The 19,811-nt window shown below is 32.5% G+C and overlaps 1 protein-coding gene and 1 long non-coding RNA gene across 3 annotated transcripts in view; one reads left to right on the top strand and one right to left on the bottom strand.

Moving 5' to 3' along the window:
* LOC134691429 (biogenesis of lysosome-related organelles complex 1 subunit 5-like) overlaps positions 1 to 19,811 on the top strand; it is a 280,858-nt gene that overhangs the window by 79,794 nt on the left and 181,253 nt on the right. The window lies entirely within an intron of this gene.
* On the bottom strand, positions 696 to 7,097 carry LOC134690555 (uncharacterized). The gene is made up of 4 exons (XR_010101969.1): positions 7,012 to 7,097; positions 6,735 to 6,758; positions 3,471 to 3,554; positions 696 to 796 (listed from the first exon to the last, which is right to left on the bottom strand). It is a non-coding gene; the product is annotated as an uncharacterized LOC134690555 (long non-coding RNA).

The raw sequence follows: 19,811 nt of genomic DNA, 5'->3' as shown, positions 1-19,811 counted from the left end.
ATTAATAGTAATGTGATCAGACTAAGTAGATAACATACATCTGTGGTGTTGATCTTACATCCTCTATTAATGAGGAGTCTACAGATCTCCAGGTATCCTCTCCTGGCAGCCCACATTAATGCTGTCATTCCAATACCCTGGAATAATACAACTGACATCAAAACTTGTCTGATTAACTGGACAATGTTGTGTAATAAATATAAACTAAATATATATCACATGAATCAGTGGTCAAAACTGAATACAATGACCAGTCACACTTGTATTTATATTGTATATAAACAATAAATAAACATGTTTTGTTGTGAAATGTCAAAACTTTCATTAAACCTGATGTCTTAAAAAAAAAAAAAATCAAGTAATGTGTGAAATAATTATATCAATGGATTCAGTAGAACAAAACAAGTAAAATGAGACCCCACTTTATATGATTCTTACAAATATTTGTTCATTAAAACTGTCTGATTAACAACAGGAATTAGTGTAGATTCAGTATAACTATTCATTTTAATAAAATATTTTTTTGAAGAAACATGAAAAGGAGTAATATTTTCTGATTCAGAACAATAATACGAGTAAAATGAGAACCCACTTGATTGATTATTACAAATATTTGTTCATTAATCCTGTCTAATTAACAACATGATTTAGTGTAGATTAATAGTAATGTGATCAGACTAAGTAGATAACATACTGTTGATGTGATGTCGATCTTACATCCTGTATCAATGAGGAGTCTACAGATCTCCAGGTGTCCTTCATAGGCAGCTATCATTAATGCTGTCTCTCCATCCCACTGGAATAATACAACTGACATCAAAACTTGTCTGATAAACTGGACAATGTTGTGTAATAAATATAAACTAAATATATATCACACGAATCAGTGGTCAAAACTGAATACAATGACCAGAACACTTGTATTTATATTGATCATAAACAACAAATAAACAACAAGTTTTTTTTGTGAGATGTCAAAACTTCCATCAGAACTGTAATGTTATTTTTTTTTTTTTTTTTAAGAAATGAATAAAATATTTATATCAATGGATTCATTACAATTCTCTGAGTAAAATGACATCTCACTTTATATAATTCTAACAAGTATTTGTTGATATAATGATTAAATCTGTCTGATTAACATGATTCAGAATAATGATCAATTTTTTAAAAAGTAACTTTTTCAAAGAAATATGAAAAATAGTTACATTTCCTGATTTAGTTTGAGGAGACAAACAAAATGAGACCCCACTTAATATAATTCTGACAAATATTTGTAGTCCATTAAACCTGTCTAATTAACAACATAATTTTGTATATATTAAGGAATGTGGTCAAAGTGAAGCAATAACATACATGTGTGATATTTGTTTTACTTCCACTGTAAAACCTTGGTGTAAAAAATGTTCTTGTAAATATTCAAAGTAAGAATTTTTTCAACTATAATTCAAAACAAACAAAAACAATTATTTAAAAAAAATACCTTTATGCATTTTTTTTCTCTCACTAAAACTGTTAAATTAAAAACAGATTTTGATTAAGTATCGAATTCAGTATAATGATATATATCAGTTTCGATACAGATATATTTTTATATTATGTTCAGAAGTAACATGTAGATATGTGTTTTATACTGCTAATGTACAATCTGTTGTTTTGTGAAGTAACTTGCAGTTGTGTGTTTTATACTGTCTATGTACAATCTGTTTTGTTATGAAATAAGTTGTAGTTGTGCGTTTTATACTGCTAATGTACAATCTGTTATGTGCTGAAGTAAACTTTTAATTATGTGTTTTATACTGCTGGTGTACAATCTGTTATGTTCTGAAGTATCTTGCAATTATGTGTTTTATACTGCTGATGTACAATCTGTTATGTTCTCAAGTAACTTGTAGTTGTGTGTTTTATACTGCTGCTGTACAATCTGTTATGTTCTGAACTAACTTGCAATTATGTGTTTTATATTGCTGGTGTACAATCTGTTATGTTCTGAAGTAACTTGTAGTTGTGTGTTTTATACTGCTGGTGTACAATCTGTTATGTTCTGAAGTTACTTGTAGTTGTGTGTTTTATACTGCTGGTGTACAATCTGTTATGTTCTGAAGTTACTTGTAGTTGTGTGTTTTATACTGCTGGTGTACAATCTGTTATGTTCTGAAGTTACTTGTAGTTGTATGTTTTATACTGCTGGTGTACAATCTGTTATGTTCTGAAGTAACTTGCAATTATGTGTTTTATACTGCTGGTGTACAATCTGTTATGTTCTGAAGTAACTTGTAGTTGTGTGTTTTATACTGCTGGTGTACAATCTGTTATGTTCTGAAGTAACTTGTAGTTGTGTGTTTTATACTGCTGGTGTACAATCTGTTATGTTCTGAAGTTACTTGTAGTTGTGTGTTTTATACTGCTGGTGTACAATCTGTTATGTTCTGAAGTAACTTGTAGTTGTGTGTTTTATACTGCTGGTGTACAATCTGTTATGTTCTGAAGTAACTTGCAGTTGTGTGTTTTATACTGCTTATGTACAATCTGTTATGTTCTGAAGTTACTTGTAGTTGTATGTTTTATACTGCTGGTGAACAATCTGTTATGTTCTGAACTAACTTGCAATTATGTGTTTTATACTGCTGGTGTACAATCTGTTATGTTCTGAAGTTACTTGCAATTATGTGTTTTATACTGCTGGTGTACAATCTGTTATGTTCTGAAGTAACTTGCAATTATGTGTTTTATACTGCTGGTGTACAATCTGTTATGTTCTGAAGTTACTTGTAGTTGTATGTTTTATACTGCTTATGTACAATCTGTTATGTTCTGAAGTTACTTGTAGTTGTGTGTTTTATACTGCTGGTGTACAATCTGTTATGTTCTGAAGTAACTTGTAGTTGTATGTTTTATACTGCGACTGTTCAATCTGTTATGTTCTGAACTAACTTGTAGTTGTGTGTTTTATACTGCTGGTGTACAATCTGTTATGTTCTGAAGTAACTTGTAGTTGTGTGTTTTATACTGCTGGTGTACAATCTGTTATGTTCTGAGGTTACTTGTAGTTGTATGTTTTATACTGCTGGTGTACAATCTGTTATGTTCTGAACTAACTTGTAGTTGTGTGTTTTATACTGCTGGTGTACAATCTGTTATGTTCTGAAGTAACTTGCAGTTGTGTGTTTTATACTACTTATACATGTACAATCTGTTATGTTCTAAAGTCAATTGTTGTGGTGTGTTTATGTACAATATCCTGTATTTTGAAGTAACTTCCAGTTTTGTGTTTTATATTATTTATGTACAATATTCAATATTTTGAAGTAACTTGTAGTTTAACACTGTTTCACTGTGCTTTATTTTCAAGTAACCTGTAGTTTTGTGTCTTTTATCATGTTTATTGTACCATCAGACGACGTATCTTCAAATGATTTTTCTATGAAGTATTAAAATAAGGTAGTTTTGAATGTGACTTTTTCACTTACTCCTTGATAATCAATTTCTACATCATTCTGTAAGCACAATTTTAAGGCTTCTTTATCTCCCTCCCTAGCAGCTGTAACAAGTTTCTGTAAGTAAAAAATAGAAATTACATTTAATAGATTGTAATGAATGTCCTTATTGTTAAATCAGGTAATAATTTATATGTATTCTTCTTTTGGGAAATTAGTATGGCGTTCATTATCACTGAACTAGTATAAATTTGTTTAGTGGCCAGCTGAGGGACGCCTCCGGGTGCGGGAATTTCTCGCTACATTGAAGACCTATTGGTGACTTTCTGCTGTTATTTTTTCTATTGTCGGGTTGTTGTCTCTTTGACACATTCCCCATTTCCATTCTCAATTTTATTCTTCTGTATAGCAATGATTCAGTGGTTCAAATCAACATTTTTCCCTGAAAAGTCCTGGACCTTAACAACAGTAAAGTGGAAGGTCCACACCTTAGGATGAAAGGTCCAAACATTGACTTTTGATTGGATCAATTTTAAAGATTTTGTGACCCTCTCACTAAAGCACTATGCCTATCAGAGTGGGTAAGTTATTTTATACAATAATTACAGGTCATGGTTCAGGAAACTTCTCCAAATTGGAGTTAATGGTGATCTTTCTGCCAATGAGACTTAAATTTTTGCTTACGTTTTTCGCGATCATATCTTTTATCCTTGTTTAAACTCTCATTGCTTCTTTAGTTTAGCTACACCCAAAGTAGCCAGAATTTCATCGGCCTCACCTGTTTTTCTCTAAGAAGACGTGATGCTTAAGCAAAACAAACTCATGGTTTAGCAACGTTGACAACCACATGCGTTAATATGACGAACACGAACTTGACGAAAGCACCAATAAAAATTGTCATCTGACACGCTGTAACTATTAATGAACCAGGAAGTAGATAACTAAGTTAAAAATAAATTTAATCACAAAGCTAATTTATCGTGACTCATTACCACATCAATTTAGAAGTTATAACAAAGTGTTTAAACAGTAATTCGATACAAATGTTTTCTAAAACTTGAAAATTAAAAGTCTGACGGATGCAGCTAATAACCAAATCCGAAGTCCGAACGCTTATCTGATAGGACTCAGATCTAGGACCACCGCTAATTTAAACCCAATGACTACATAAATCAGTAGTATTCTTACTTCATGTAACATTCAGACAGAGAGGAGTTCCTTAAATAGCATGTAATTGTTGGAATATATGCGTATATTTATGAGTAGAATATAAGACGATCAAGTGTCACCTGTGTAATGAGTAGAAGATAAGACGATTAAGTGTCACCTGTGTAATGAGTAGAAGATAAGACGATTAAGTGTCAACAATGTAATGAGTAGAAGATAAGACGATTAAGTGTCACCTTTGTAATGAGAAGACGATAAGTCAATTAAGTGTCACTCATGTTATGAGTAGAAGATAAGATCAAGTGTCACCTGTGTAATGAGTAGAAGATAAGACAATTAATTGTCAGCCGTGTAATGAGTAGAAGATAAGACGATTAAGTGTCAGCCGTGTAATGAGTAGAAGATAAGACGATAAAGTGTCAGCCATGTTATGAGTAGAAGAAAAGACAATTAAGTGTCACCCTTGTAATGAGTAGAAGATGACAATTAAGTGTCACCCGTGTAATGAGTAGAAGATAAAACCATCAAGTGTCACCCATGCAATGAGTAGAAGATAAGACAAGTAAGTGTCACTCATGTTATGAGTAGAAGATAAGAAGATTAAGTGTCAACCGTGTAATTCCTAGATGGATAACACAATTAAGAGGATTTCTGCTATTATTTATTAGCAATTGTTTTGTATTTTTTGTTCGATCTGTTTTCTTCGATCAGTATACTTAGTTTTGTAGTTCACCTAGAATTCTAGTTGTAGTTGTATGTTTTATACTGCTGGTGTACAATCTGTTATGTTCTGAAGTAACTTGCAATTATGTGTTTTATACTGCTGGTGTACAATCTGTTATGTTCTGAAGTAACTTGCAATTATGTGTTTTATACTGCTGGTGTACAATCTGTAATGTTCTGAAGTAACTTGTAGTTGTGTGTTTTATACTGCTGGTGTACAATCTGTTATGTTCTGAAGTAACTTGTAGTTGTGTGTTTTATACTGCTGGTGTACAATCTGTTATGTTCTGAAGTAACTTGCAGTTGTATGTTTCATACTGCTTATGTACAATCTGTTATGTTCTGAAGTTACTTGTAGTTGTATGTTTTATACTGCTGGTGAACAATCTGTTATGTTCTTAAGTTACTTGTAGTTGTATGTTTTATACTGCTTATGTACAATCTGTTATGTTCTGAACTAACTTGCAATTATGTGTTTTATACTGCTGGTGTACAATCTGTTATGTTCTGAAGTAACTTGCAATTATGTGTTTTATACTGCTGGTGTACAATCTGTTATGTTCTGAAGTAACTTGCAATTATGTGTTTTATACTGCTGGTGTACAATCTGTTATGTTCTGAAGTTACTTGTAGTTGTATGTTTTATACTGCTTATGTACAATCTGTTATGTTCTGAAGTTACTTGTAGTTGTGTGTTTTATACTGCTGGTGTACAATCTGTTATGTTCTGAGGTAACTTGTAGTTGTATGTTTTATACTGCTGCTGTACAATCTGTTATGTTCTGAACTAACTTGTAGTTGTGTGTTTTATACTGCTGGTGTACAATCTGTTATGTTCTGAAGTAACTTGTAGTTGTGTGTTTTATACTGCTGGTGTACAATCTGTTATGTTCTGAGGTTACTTGTAGTTGTATGTTTTATACTGCTGGTGTACAATCTGTTATGTTCTGAACTAACTTGTAGTTGTGTGTTTATACTGCTGGTGTACAATCTGTTATGTTCTGAAGTAACTTGCAGTTGTGTGTTTTATACTACTTATACATGTACAATCTGTTATGTTCTAAAGTCAATTGTTGTGGTGTGTTTATGTACAATATCCTGTATTTTGAAGTAACTTCCAGTTGTGTGTTTTATATTATTTATGTACAATATTCAATATTTTGAAGTAACTTGTAGTTTAACACTGTTTCACTGTGCTTTATTTTCAATTAAGAGGATTTCTGCTATTATTTATTAGCAATTGTTTTGTATTTTTTGTTCGATCTGTTTTCTTCGATCAGTATACTTAGTTTTGTAGTTCACCTAGAATTCTAGTTTTTATCTTAAATTATCACATACTTGTATCTAATTGTACAATAATGGGGAACAAAACCAAACATGACAAGGGGACTATTAGGTAAATCTTACCTCATTCCAATCCTCCATTATATCCTAAAAATAGAAAAGAAAAATTATATTCAATATATACTGTTTAGTTATTATTGAGGTACATGTATTATAGTTACTGCCAATTAAAAATACCTGATCATTATTGGATGTAATATACTGACCTAATATTTTAGATACTAATTTTAATTAAATAATAATAGCATTGAAACAGTCATTTATCTCAACTTTTCTGCACTATCATAACTATTAGAAGTTAATGAACTGAACTAAAAATCTTGAAGATCTGATCACATACCTAAATGATGTACAAATGTATTCTACAAGCAGGGTGTGACTCTTTCCATCGAACACCAGAACATCTATTGCACTTTCCCAGATCTAAGAATTTCAAAAAATATTTTTACCAGCTTTAAGAAACACATAAAAAATATCAAGTTACAGTTTCTTAAAACACTATCAACAATTTATAATCAACTAGAACTGTCAAATTAAATTCAATTGTTTTTTTTTTTATTCTGTATGCACAGGACCTATAACATAGTGGATTTTTGTCCTATGGTCTAGGAATAATTGTATCATTGTTAATCATACCACAACTCCTAATTATTATATGGTATTGGTTTTGCTCATTGTTGAAGGCTGTCTGACAAACTGTAATTGTTTATATCATTATTCTTTAGTCTAGGGATACATGTATCATTGTTATTCATCACATGAACTTTCATGAACATTTTCTTTATACAATGAATTTGAATAATTTCAAACTATTGGGTAACAGAAAGAAGTTGCACAGCATAAACAACATGAATGTGTCCTAAGTACATGGATGCCCCATCCGCATTATAATTTTCTATGTTCAGTGGACCGTGAAATGGGAAAATCTCTAATTTGGCATTAAAATTAGAAATATCATATCATAAGGAACATGTGTAGTAAGTTTCAAGTTGATTGGACTTCAAGTTCATCAAAAACTTTAACCTGAAGCAGGACAGACGGACCAACGGACGAAAGATCAGACGAACAGACGGACCCACAGATCAAAAAACATTCCCATAAATGGGGCATAAAAATTGCTAACATTCTACAAATCAACATTTTCAAGCTGCTCATCAAAAATAAAATCATTCCATTCCATAGAAGCCAAGAAAAAGTAATTTCATTGTACAATGAGTGTTGTATAATTTCGAACTATCAACCAATGAGAGTGGCTGTACGACAGATGTGAAAACAGGAAGTGGATGTATGACAGATGTGAAAACAGGAAGTGGATGTATTACAGATGTGAAAACAGGAAGTGACTGTATGGCAGATGTGAAAACAGGAAGTGACTGTATGGCAGATGTAAAGACAGGAAGTGGCTGTATGACAGATGTGAAAACAGGAAGTGGCTGTATGACAGATGTGAAAACAGGAAGTGGCTGTATGACAGATGTGAAAACAGGAAGTGGATGTATGGCAGATGTGAAAACAGGAAGTGGCTGTAACCTTTAACCACTCATTGAAAACAATTTATTTACATTTTTTTAGTCTGATTGAGTTCTTGAGTTATTAACCATTAAAAATACATGCATTTCATATGGTTACATCACAAAAAAAAACATTTATAGGTTTTGTAAGACCAAATTTATTATAGCAATATTTGTGTCTTTTGCCGTTATACTGCTTTGAATGCCAAAAAATTAGAAAAAAATGATTGTGTTCATATTTAATAACTTTTATTGTGTCAGTTTTCTGGTACAGTGTACAAATTATCCAACAGTGTTTAAAACTACTTTCAAGAAAATAAAATCATAAATCCATGAAATTCTAAAGATTTATTGTAAAATAACTGGTTTCTGCCACCTTAGCTTATCTCCTCTTATAGTTTGGACATTTAACATTATCTCCCCTTACAGAGTTTGAATATTTTACATTATCTCCCCCTATAGAGTTTGAACATTTTACATTATCATCCCTTACCATGCTTATAGAGTTTGAACATTTTACTTTATCTCTCCTTATAAAGTTTGGACATTTTACATTATCTCCCCTGATAGAGTTTGAATATTTTCCATTATCTCCCCTTATAGAGTTTAAACATTTTAGCTTATCTCCCCTTATAGTTTGAACATTTTACATTATCTCCCCTTACTGAGTTTGAATATTTTACATTATCTCCCCCTATAGAGTTTGAACATTTTACATTATCTCCCCTTACCATGCTTATAGAGTTTGAACATTTTTCATTATCTCCCCTTACCATGCTTATAGAGTTTGAACATTTTTCATTATCTCCCCTTATAGAGTTTGAACATTTCACATTATTTTCCCCTATAGAGTTTGAACATTTTTCATTTGAAACAAATTTCAATAGTAAATGATCCTATATAGTTCACATATAATGTACACTAACCTATAATAGTAACTTGACTGGACAAGGATCACATTGACTATAATAGTAACTTGACTGGACAAGGAACACATTGACTGGACACGGATCTAATAAATACAAATAATAGATGTTCAAAATAAAAATATGGATAAAAAAGAAAAAGACAAACAACAGTACACAAAACTAATTGAAGACTGAGCGGGAAACCCATCAAAAGTTTGGGGTTATCTCAGGTGCTCCACATGTGGCACTTGTGTTGCTCATTAATAAGTACTCACTCAGTGATAGTTCTAACTTAAAGATAGTTTTCAATGGTTGAATACAATGTTGACCTCTTTCATTGAATGGTTGCAGTCTCATTGACATTAACATCCAATCTATCATTCATACACCACAAGTAACTTCTTAAAAAACTCTTACTCTTTAAGCAACTCACACTGTAATGATTGCAATGTTTTGTTTAGTTTTCACTAACAAATGCACTTCATTTTTTGTTATCATGTCATGTTATTTTTTGTTTCCAATTTATTTAACAAAAGTAGATGAGTGCAAAATGTTAATCCTGTTTAAAAAGAATTAATCAAAGAGCAGAAAGCTCTGAGGAAAAATGATACCACTGCCTCTAATATTGGGATATCTTTTATGCAAGTCTAGATTTTCACATACCGTAATAAGTTTAACATTGCAACATGTCTCGTAAGCATATAATTGATATTCGTATATGCGTGTGTGAAGTGAAGATGACAACTGACTGGTTTTTTTAATACAAATGAACAGATCAAGAGTAAAGACTACCTGAATGATCTACAGTATCCAATGACTACTGGCTGTTTTTTTGGTACAAATAAATAGGTGATCAAGAATACTGGAATGATCTACAATATCCAATGATTACTAGCTGCTCTTTTGTACTAATCAAAAGGTCAAGACTATTTAAATGATCTACAATATCCAATGGCTACTGGCTGTTCTTTTGTACATACTAAATAAAGACTACCTGAATGATCTAAAGTACTCTAAGTATTGTGTAATTTTTTTCTTGCAATTACATTTTTCTAAATCAAGAATACAGACTACTATAAAAAAAAGAAGATGTGGTATGATTGCTATAATGAGACAACTATCCACAAAAGACCAAAATGCCACAGACATTAACAACTGTAGGTCACCATATGGCCTTTGACAATGAGCAAAGCCCATACCACTTAGTCAGTTATAAAAGGCCCTGATGAGACAATGTAAAACAATTCAAACGAGAAAACTAACAGCCTTATTTATGTAAAAAAATGAACGAAAAACAAATATGTAACACATAAACAAACGACAACCACTGAATTACAGGCTCCTGACTTGGGACAGGCACATACATAAATAATGTGGTGGGGTAAAACATGTTAGCGGGATCCCAACTCTCCCTCAAAACTGGGACAGTGGTATAACAGTCATGACAGTACAACATAAGAACGAACTATAAAAATCAGTTGAAAAAGGCTTAACTCATCAGACGGACAAAAATACAAGTGGACTAGTATCCTTTCAAACCAAATGATTATGAAGAGCCTGTTGTAACAAGCTCTTATACCCCACTAGTCCTATAACATATGACTTCGCATTCTTATTAAATTTTTAACGTTTTTATACTGATGTTTTCATTATTTTTTTAAATTTTGAATGCGAAGTGTGACACATTGATAGTAAAAAAAAAATATCAGAACAGTAAATAGAAATAGTAAATAATGCTCCCGAAATCATATGTTTATATAGGACTTAAAATTACCCACATACTCATTAAATAAGTTACTATAGTGACATAGTTATTTCTGTTACTTGAAGCAAATTCTATTTCTGTAGATTTATACAATAGCATAATAGTGTTATACTTGTTTTATTTCACCTTGAAGATTAGACAAATAGGGATACTCCTTTGATTTTTTATTTCATGTCAGTCAGGTCCCTTTATATGAAACTTGAAACCACTTCTCTGCCATATTGATATTTTATAACAACTCTGCTCAATTTGATATTCATTCTTTAACCATATACCATAGTAAGCTAATTTTTAATTTACACTAATCCAAAATCTTTCATGTCAAATTTCTGTCTCCATTTAAGTTTATGCTTTTGAACCATCATGGTATTAAACACAATTCCAAGTAATTATGCTGTTATAGTGGGTCTCCATATATTCAACTTGGGTGGCATTCCAGTTATTGAAATTTGTGTCAGATTGGATAATGAACTAGACTTTTAGGAATTGATCTCATTATTTAATATGGAACCATAGTATGGGACCCCTACCCAGTAACAAAAAAAAACATGTCAAGCGGCAAAATTTATCACCAGAGATTACAAGTCAAGAGAGGATGGATAAGTCTCCAAAATGCTTGCCAAACTGGAACTTCAACAAGATCTCCAGACAAGGACGAACAAGGAGTTGCAGCCAAAGTTAGTATTTATGTAAAAAGTAGTTGAGGGGCTGATTTACACTATATAAGATTGAACCAGACGAATTCCTCAAAAAAGCATGTCCAAAGAGAACCAAAACTTCAGAGAAATTCAAAGAATACCACGCAACAATTATTGTGGAAAACAATGGAAAAGCAAGTAAAGAATAATTCTTACTGTGAGTTTATTGACATTCCACTAAGTAAAACACCGTACATTATGCAAACTCAACCTTTGTAAGACAGTGATCGCACCGAATCAGCTATGACGACACTGTTGTGCATGCATCAAACGTAGAGAGCTTCAAATCTGTTCTCCCGCCCCGCCAATAAATAGGCGGCGCTCTCTCAAACCGTTGTATTAAAGCCAGCATCTATATCGACAATTTATTCACATGTCATACAGATACAGTCTGTTACAGACTCTACAGGTGTAACTTTGTAAACAAAGATGGACTTCCGGTACTTCGATCGGTCTTATAACCAGTAGAAAGTGGACCAACACGGACATATTATATTTTCTTATAAAAATGGCAGTTGTTTGTAAAACGAAAAGACTATCAAGTATTCCCCGATTAATTATATATCTTTAATGTTTTAACAATGTTTTAGTTTTACTTCACTTAATCAATAAAGTTATAAAAATAGATTTATGAGTATCTTAACTACATTGGTTGGTACACTTCGATCTTTTTGGTAATAAGAAGGACCGGAGGTATGTAAACTGGTTCCCAGTTGATTACTACACACGATAATACATGCAGATTCCAGTTTGTATGTAAAATAGTAAATACGAAACCAAGCGCGGTAGGCGGAGAAATGTAATGGGGAAGAAAATATACGAAACCAAGCGCGGAAGGCAGAGAAATGTAATGGAAGTTCAGGTCAGCAATATTGGAACCCACCACCTCCCACACTAAAGGTTAACACAATACCACAATACAATGAAGATCTTTGGTTGAACTGTCCAGGGTTTAAACCCACCACCTCCCACACTAAAGGTGAATACAATACTAAAACACCGTGAAGATAAACATGGCAGTCTTTATGGATTAATTTGTTTTTTTGTTCCCTTAAAAAAAAATATATTATACAATACATACTAATTAGATAAATACTGATGAATACCACAACACCCTGAAGATCAACGAGACAGTCTTTATGGATTGATTTTTTTTATGCAATCTTAAAAAATACGATACATACTTATTAGATAAATACTGATGAATGTACCGCTGAGGTCAGCCTAATGTATAGGTAAGGTTGTGCCATCATCTAAAGCATCTGTGAAAAATAACCATGAATCATATTTACTTGTTTAAACCTAATATATGTATCACTTAAAAATACTTTATTGGTACACATATCAAAGTTTGTGGGTTATGTCCCTGTTTCTTATAAACATCAATGTTTGAGTGTTATCTCCCCTTTTCTTATAAACATATCAATGTTTGTGTTTTATCTTCCTGTTTCTTATAAACATATCAATGTGTGTGGGTTATCTCCCTGTATAAACATATCAATGTTAGTGGGTTATCTCCCTGTATAAACATATCAATGTTTGTGGGTTATCTCCCAGTTTCTTATAAACATATCAAAGTTTGTGGGTTATCTCCCTGTTTTTTTATCTACATATCAATGTTTGTGGATTATCTCCCTGTATAAACATATCAATGTTTGTGTGTTACCTCCCTGTATAAACATATCAATATTTGCAGGTTATAAATTATGTCCTCATTTCTTATAAACATATCAATGTTTGTGTGTTATATCCCTGTTTCTTATAAACATATCAATGTTTGTGTGTTATCTCTCTGTTTCTTGTACATATATCAATGTTTGTATGTTATCTCTCTGTTTCCTATCAACATATTAATGTTTGTGGGTTATCTCCCTGTATAAACATCAATGTTTAAGAAATAATTCATGGGGGCTTGAATATATCGTGATTTTACCACGGGTTGGCCCTTTATGACAAATATTTTACCCTGAGCGATAGCGAGGGGTAAAATATCGGCATAAAGGGACAACCCGTGGTAAAATCTAGATATATTCAAGCCCCCATGAATTATTTCGATTCTAATAGGTCAAATACGGCAATTCTTTTGGATCGAAGCGCTCTAGGTGGAGGCAAATATTTGCCATTCCCATAAATAAACGCACTATTAAATTGGCGAAAAAGAACGGAGCAAACTGAATTAGTGACATGCTTAAACTATTTAAAATAACGCATATAGATAGTTTTGAATTATTTAAAATGATTATTTACTTATATGTCTTAAATGTTTAAACAAATATGGCTTATAACACATTTTAGCATCGTTTGTTTACGTTGCCATGTTGTGATGATTTTCGGTTTTTCAAGCGTGTATTTTCCCGTAAAATGCTCATATTCTAACGTCATCGTATTATGACGTCGCGAAACTCATTCATAAAAAAGCATATGACGTGGGAGTACGATCAGAACAGCCCATGCAATATATTCAAATTTTACCAAGGGTGTGTACTCAAAGCGTTTGAAGGACGTCATGTTAGAATTGTGGGTTATCTACCTGTCTCTTATCAACATATTAATGTTTGTGGGTTATCTCCCTGTATAAACATATCAAAGTTTGTGGGTTATCTCCCTGTTTCTTATAAACATATCAATGTATGTGTGTTATCTCCCTGTATAAACATGTCAATGTTTGTGTGTTATCTCCCTGTTTCTTATAAACATATCAATGTTTGTGGGTTATCTCCCTGTTTCTTATAAACATATCAATGTTTGAGTGTTATCTCCCTGTTTCTTATCTACATATCAATGTTTGTGGGTTATCTCCCTGTATAAACATATCAATGTTTGTGGGTTATATCTCCTGTATAAACATATCAATGTTTGTGTGTTATCTCCCTGTTTCTTATAAACATATCAATGTTTTTGTGTTATCTCCCTGTTTCAATAAAATAAACTTACAATAAAGGTACAGATAGTGGACAAAAGTTTTATTGTTTATTTCAGGGTTGGCAAAGTATTACCCGCCCGGGTTTTAGTGGGCTGGGCAATACTCTCTGAAACAGGGAATACTGGGCAATATGATTTTTTAAGCTTATTTCAACACAAAATAGTAAAGACATGTTGTAGTTTCATAGCATTATAGCTAAATATATACATTTTATATAGATAACCATTGAGAGTCATTTCTAGAAGATTAAAAATTCAATTTCATTCTCTTCTCCACATAAATTCTATGTAGGCAAAATACAAAATTTGCACATTTTTGGATTCCTTGTTAATTTCCAAGCAGTGTTTCAATAATCTTAACACCTTGTTGCAGTGATTATGTGGATTGTAAATTAAATTGCTATATATGCAATCATGATTGCTAAATAAACAACCTACAGGGTCTTGTCATTAACTGTTATAGAAATGAAAAGACTGATTATTGTTATATAAACATATCTGTGTTCTAATCTGAATAATTACTTATTAATTAGTTTTGTACATTTGTTCATATATGGGTGGAATCAGAAAAAATGAAGATTTTAACATATTGGGGCATATTGTTTGCCCCATTATATTTAGGAAAGTAAATTAAATGTCAAACCAACAAGTTCAATTCCAGCTAACTTGCAGCCAAATTTCATTTAGATATCTTGTACCAGCCAAAAGTTTTATTAAAAAAACATGTCAAATTTGTCAGGAGTGTGACGCTTTTTGTGTGACAGGATTTTTTTTAATAATTTACATGTTGAGTAAAAATTATTATGATGAATGCATGTATATGAAGATGGTTTATAATCATTCTTCAATACTAGGTTTTGTAGATTATAGATTGGTGTTATCATTGCACAAATATTATGTAAATAAATATACATTATGAAAAGGTATGTACCAAAAATTAATATTGGCAAAATTTGATAATTTCTAAATTAAAGTGTTATGGTTGTATTTTAAAGGAGTATTTGTGTGTAAAACTGGTAAGTATTTATTGTATACATGTATAAGCTATCCATAAATGGCTATACAGACATCCTAAGGTGCATAATTCACATATTGGATTAACTTCTATACAAGCACCCAAAAATGTCAGGAGTGTGACAACTGTCTTTAAACATGTACCAAATTTATATAATGCTTTTCATCTTACATTGTTATTTATTTTTCAGAAGCACCTGTTCCATAAAGAAGAAAATCATTTATTGCAGCTGTGATAATCTATATGTTGAATCTACACACTTGATTTTTAGATGTCAGGAGTGTGACACTTTTTTTATACATTCAATGACATTGTTTCAATTTTAATTACATATTAAAAAAAATGATCCATTGTTACTTGGTGTCAAAATTTTGATAGAAGAAGGTTAGTAAATACAAAATTTAAACAATATATGTCATTGAATGTATAAAAAAAGTGTCACACTCCTGACATCTAAAAATCAAGTGTGTAGATTTAACATATAGATTATCACAGCTGCACTAAATGTTTTTCTTCTCTATGGAACAGGTGCTTCTGAAAAATAAATAACAATGTAAGATGAAAAGCATTATATAAATTTGACAGTTGTCACACTCCTGACATTTTTGGGTGCTTGTATAGAAGTTAATCCAATATGTGAATTATGCACCTCAGGATGTCTGTATAGCCTTTTATGGATAGCTTATACATGTATACAATAAATACTTACCAGTTTTACACACAAATACTCCTTTAAAATATAACCATAACACTTTAATTTAGAAATTATCAAATTTTGCCAATATTTATTTTTGGTACATACCTTTTCACAATGTATATTTATTTACATAATATTTGTGCAATGATAACACCAATCTATAATCTACAAAACCTAGTATTGAAGAATGATTATAAACCATCTTCATATACATGCATTCATCATAATAATTTTTACTCAACATGTAAATTATTAAAAAAAAATCCTGTCACACAAAAAGCGTCACACTCCTCACAAATTTGACATGTTTTTTTAATAAAACTTTTGGCTGGTACAAGATATCTAAATGAAATTTGGCTGCAAGTTAGCTGGTATTGAACTTGTTGGTTTGACATTTAATTTACTTTCCTAAATATAATGGGGCAAACAATATGCCCCAATATGTTAAAATCTTAATTTTTTCTGATTCCACCCTTATGTTGATTAAAAAAAAAAGAGAACATATTCTATATATTCAATAATTTCATGAAATTTCGATAGAATTGCCTTCTGGTTTTTGATAATTTTCTTCCAACATGTGATAAATGCATTCATATTATATATTTTTTGATATATATGATATGTGTCAAATATGTCAGGAGTGTGACAAAATCCCAGAAATGGATGCTTTTCTGAAAAGATGATTACTTTAAAAGTGTAGCCTATATTGGTACATTTTTTTTTGCTGATTGTTACCAAAAGTTGCGTCTTTAATGGAAAGGTGTTTTTGTTAATATTCTTAAGTAATTTTTTTCTGTATTTAAACTTTTATAACCAGGTCATTCATAATCTGCCATACATAAAGTGCTAAAACAGGATTTTTTTCAAATTGATGGCGATAATGTATAGAGAATTTGGTATCCAAATGTTCCTTAATCAACCTGGCATTAATAGGAAATATGTTTATGCTTTTAATGTATTCTTAATTGATGTAAATCATGTGTATATGTTTAGTTGTATTTGTTCAAATTACTGATTTTGTTAGTTATAAAAAGTTAAAATTATTCTTAATGTCTTAATGCTTTGTCTGGACACTTAAGTTTCATAAAATAAATGATATGGTGAAGGTGGTGAGACAAATCCTGAACCCCCAAAAATATGTTTATTTTTGACCATGCTCGTCACACTTTTGCCTCATTTTTTCTGATTCCACCCATATAAATTATTTCAATATAATTTTTCTTACATATACATGTAATCCTTAAATTCTTTATACTTTTGTACATGTATATATGCATGATATGTATCATAAGACTCTCAAACAAGTAAACTTATTTTACTTAGGTTTATATATATATCTTAAATGTATTTCATTTGTGTTTAAGTACTGAATCCTTTTTAAAATTCAGGCCAGTATCTTATATTACCCAGTATTACCCAGTAAAACCCAGTAAAACCCAGTAAAACCCAGTTTTTCCAGTATATCCCACTGGGCTAGGCAATACTCATAAAACTCAGGTTTTTGCCAACCCTAGTTTATTTGGCCACGATTTTCGTGAGGTCGTTTTCATTTTCTGATTTTTCTGATTGGTGAAAAACACATGCACATTTTTACGATCTTAATTTGGTTAGAATGCATAGCAAACTTTTCCAGAAATATTTTCTTTGTGTTAACCTCGTCAGAAAATTAAAATGAACCCGAATGATATCATTGCCATGAATAATTCCTAAATTTTATGGCCAGCTTCATGAAAATGAAGACCTTGTCATATAAGGTTATTTTTGATTTGTTGACTATATATTGACTTCTACACATCTCCATACTTGCTTTGTTGGGTTGCTGTCTTATTGATATATAGCTCACATTTTACGTTTGAAACAAATTTCACTAGTAAATGATCCTTTATAGTTCACATATAATTAATGTACACTTACCTATGATAACAACTTGACTGGACAAGGATAATGACTGAACGAGGGTCACATTGACTGGACAAGGATAATGACTGAACGAGGGTCACATTGACTGGACAAGGATAATGACTGAACGAGGGTCACATTGACTGGACAAGGATAATGACTGAACAAGGGTCACATTGACTGGACAAGGATAATGACTGAACAAGGGTCACATTGACTGGACAAGGATAATGACTGAACGAGGGTCACATTGACTGGACAAAGATAATGACTGAACGAGGGTCACATTGACTGGGGTCACATTGACTGGACAAAGATAATGACTGAACAAGGGTCACATTGACTGGACAAAGATAATGACTGAACAAGGGTCACATTGACTGGACAAAGATAATGACTGAACGAGGGTCACATTGACTGGACAAGGATAATGACTGAACAAGGGTCACATTGACTGGACAAGGATAATGACTGAACGAGGGTCACATTGACTGGACAAAGATAATGACTGAACGAGGGTCACATTGACTGGACAAAGATAATGACTGAACGAGGGTCACATTGACTGGACAAAGATAATGACTGAACGAGGGTCACATTGACTGGACAAAGATAATGACTGAACGAGGGTCACATTGACTGGACAAAGATAATGACTGAACGAGGGTCACATTGACTGGACAAAGATAATGACTGAACGAGGGTCACATTGACTGGACAAAGATAATGACTGAACGAGGGTCACCTTGACTGGACAAGGATAATGACTGAACAAGGGTCACATTGACTGGACAAGGATAATGACTGAACGAGGGTCACATTGACTGGACAAAGATAATGACTGAACGAGGGTCACATTGACTGGGGTCACATTGACTGGACAAAGATAATGACTAAACAAGGGTCACATTGACTGGACAAAGATAATGACTGAACAAGGGTCACATTGACTGGACAAGGATAATGACTGAACGAGGGTCACATTGACTGGACAAGGATAATGACTGAACGAGGGTCACCTTGACTGGACAAGGATAATGACTGAACGAGGGTCACCTTGACTGGACAAGGATAATGACTGAACGAGGGTCACATTGACTGGACAAGGATAATGACTGAACGAGGGTCACATTGACTGGACAAAGATAATGACTGAACGAGGGTCACATTGACTGGACAAGGATAATGACTGAACGAGGATCACATTGACTGGACAAGGATAATGACTGAACGAGGGTCACATTGACTGGACAAAGATAATGACTGAACGAGGGTCACATTGACTGGACAAGGATAATGACTGAACGAGGGTCACATTGACTGGACAAAGATAATGACTGAACGAGGGTCACATTGACTGGACAAAGATAATGACTGAACGAGGGTCACATTGACTGGACAAGGATAATGACTGAACGAGGGTCACATTGACTGGACAAGGATAATGACTGAACGAGGGTCACATTGACTGGACAAGGATAATGACTGAACGAGGGTCACCTTGACTGGACAAGGATAATGACTGAACGAGGGTCACCTTGACTGGACAAGGATAATGACTGAACGAGGGTCACATTGACTGGACAAGGATAATGACTGAACGAGGGTCACATTGACTGGACAAGGATAATGACTGAACGAGGGTCACCTTGACTGGACAAGGATAATGACTGAACGAGGGTCACCTTGACTGGACAAGGATAATGACTGAACGAGGGTCACATT

The sequence above is a fragment of the Mytilus trossulus genome, chromosome 11 (genome assembly GCF_036588685.1).
Source record: "Mytilus trossulus isolate FHL-02 chromosome 11, PNRI_Mtr1.1.1.hap1, whole genome shotgun sequence".
NCBI classification, from domain to species: domain Eukaryota; kingdom Metazoa; phylum Mollusca; class Bivalvia; order Mytilida; family Mytilidae; genus Mytilus; species Mytilus trossulus.
The sequence above is the reverse complement of the archived record's forward strand: the minus strand, read 5'-3'. Positions and strand labels throughout refer to the sequence as shown.